We start from the raw sequence: 2,985 nt of genomic DNA, 5'->3' as shown, positions 1-2,985 counted from the left end.
TTAGCACTGGCAAAGAGCATTTTCTTCATTCGGGTTTGGATTTTTTTGAAGTGTAGCTTAACCATTATGCCCTCAGGCTATACTAAACTGGTAAGAAACACAGGGGTAATAATAATAATAAGATTTTTAATGATATAAATAGTAATAGGAACACTGATAATTATAAATTAGGATAACTTCTCCAATGTCTGGTAACGAGTCCTTATGACGGTCATGAATATACAGTGTTGCCAGTACAAACGTGAGCTATAGCTTCACTGCAGCTGTCATTGTTTATAGGTGGGTGCGGCGCTGAGCATGGGTGTGAGTCTGGTGCAACGCCAGTGTTTTGATTCTGAGGTTAACAAATACTTGATTGACTGGAATTAACTCATCATATCAAAACTTTCCATATTTAGATAACTTCACTCTGAAGCACCCAAACTTACCTGTTTTAAGTTGGTTTTAACTTCAATAATCGTCACCTTGCATACGTGTATCGTTTTCTGAGCAAAAAAAAAAAAAAAAAATATTCAAGCACGATGCCCTCACCGGAACTGCCATCTCCGCGCTTCGCCTCGGACCGAGAACATTCTTGACCAGCATACTTTATGACTGCATACTTTATGACTGAGAATTTCAAATCGTTTATAAATATATCAGATAATTTATAATTTGTCTCGAACTAATACAGCATTCCTTACAAGGAAAACATAATGTGTAGTGCAACAGCCTCTCCCGAAGAACTTGGGTAATGGAGAAAAAAAAACCTGTGCGAGGCTAGGGTGTGCAGGTGGATTGCCTGGGGTGACGCAGGCAGCCGACCGCGGATGTACTGGCTGTGTGACGGAGAGTTTTAATGTCAGTAAAGTAGAGTTAGGAGAAGTAATAACACCGGGAATGAGGAAATTAGAATCAGAAATGGAATATAATTGCACGTCTAATATGTTCTTATAATGTTGAGAAGGACACTGTGACAAAATATGGAGAGTAAAATGTGAAAATAGGTGATTTTAGTTTAATGTCAAGCTTGATCAATGATGGTAATTATGTGTGTGTGTAATAATAATAAGTAGCGGCTTATTGAAAAAGTTCAGCAGCCAAAAGGCTGAAAAAATACACATTGGACAGAAATGACTTATTACATTAAAATACACGAGGTGGGTGGATCGTTTAAAAAAATCCTTCATTACCAAAAGGAGAAGGAACATGAATTGAAAATACAAATTATAGTTTGCAGTTGGTGGCAAGGGCTGGTCTCTTTTCCTAGTCTAAGCCACGTGATGTCCATAGGTGTGTGTGTGAAGCTTTTTGGAAAGTATGTTGAAATGTATGAATGTGGAAGCTGTATAAGAAAGTTTTAGAGGTGGAGGTTGAATGATGAGGTATATTGATGTGGAAGGTCGTAGGAGGAAGTGCAGAAAGTTTGTGGTGTGTTCACTCGGTAAGAAGTCGTAAACCAGACATTAAATCACAGGTCTAAAAAAAATAAGATTATTTGAAGTTCAGGCAGCATCTTAATTTACTCAATTCGTTTATAATTTCTATATTTTTATGTGCAATTTACTATATAGATGCATAAGTTACTAAAGCCATTGTGCATAACATATTGTAATCATGAGCACACATTACCCACCTTGTTCCTCCTGCAGCTATAGTCTGTGGGGGTCTAACGCCTCCACCACCAGCTCGGAGGAGTCCTACCGGCGTCATTTTAGCCGAAGTTTATGCCGGGTGGTGTTCGGGTGTGCTGTGCTCCTGGTGATTCTGGCCGTCCTCGGCATCGTCGGCATAGCTGTATATCTTGGAGGTAACCCTGAGGGCGGCGTCACACTAGCACTCTCTTTCCGTCAACTTTCCCGTTTTGTCGTTTCCGATATGCTGTTATTAAATGTTAAAACTTGTTGTACCTGTGTTAGTGGAATTAAGTATTCTCTATTTTCTTGATTTTATATTTAATATTTCCACCTTTTTTTTACAGTTCTAACAAACGAGGATGAGGGTATCAAGTGTGAGTATGAACAATTATTTCAACTATTCTAATGTTTGATAATTTAATTTCTGAGAACAGCACTACCACCAGAAGGAGTTGTTCTATTTCGTTATTTTTTCCACATGTTCTTTTCATTATAGTAAGTGCAGGTATTTTATAAGAGGGAGTAACTTTTTATTTTAATTATAAGTAGCTTTTTATTGGTAATTATATAGGACTATCCTGCGAGCGAAATTTATTGAAAAAATTATAAAGACACCGGATTTTTACCTTTATATTATAGTGGACACTGTTGTAGTTTGTGGAAATATGTTAAAAATTTGATATTTTAAAAATAAACGCGACTTAACATTTGTGGGTGTGAAAAACAGACCCAACCAAACAAACCTACATGACCTTACCTAACTTCCTTACCGGAACCCCCGGTATACTAAACAGAAAGAACCTTTTTATTTTTCTGCCACGATCATAAATCAACTGTAGTGGGTAAGGCATGACGGATGAGAGAAATAGCTGGGGTAAAACACAGTGAAAACAGATTATATGACACTAAAATGATGTCTACATGCTTTGTACATGAAGAAATTAATTATTTACTGTAAATACTGTACTCCTGTAAAATTTGTGCTGAGTCACTGCGTGATGTCATTCTTTGCAACTGACAAAAAAGTCAATATAAGTACTTTCTGTTTAATGTGATGGTATATCCTTCCCGTTAGGAAGTTGGGAAAGGTTAGGTAACATTCTTTGGTTGGTTATGTCAGGTTCTATTAGATCTGTGATTTGTTGTATCATTTTTATTACTTACTATCATCCAAAGAACATCTGTGGGAAAAATTAATAAGCTCAAACAACTCCTTCTGGTGGTAGTGTTGTTTTCAGACATTACCATAATTTATTCCACTTATAACTTTAACTTTCTATACATTTAAAGATGCGGCCAGTGATTTTTGTAGACTGGTAAGTTGCATTAAGTATTTTTCCTTGCTTTTGTGTGACAGATGAGGTGCGGT

The sequence above is a fragment of the Homarus americanus genome, unplaced genomic scaffold, assembly GCF_018991925.1.
Source record: "Homarus americanus isolate GMGI-L3 unplaced genomic scaffold, GMGI_Hamer_2.0 scaffold28, whole genome shotgun sequence".
Classification (NCBI taxonomy): Eukaryota; Metazoa; Arthropoda; class Malacostraca; order Decapoda; family Nephropidae; genus Homarus; species Homarus americanus.
The sequence above is the reverse complement of the archived record's forward strand: the minus strand, read 5'-3'. Positions refer to the sequence as shown.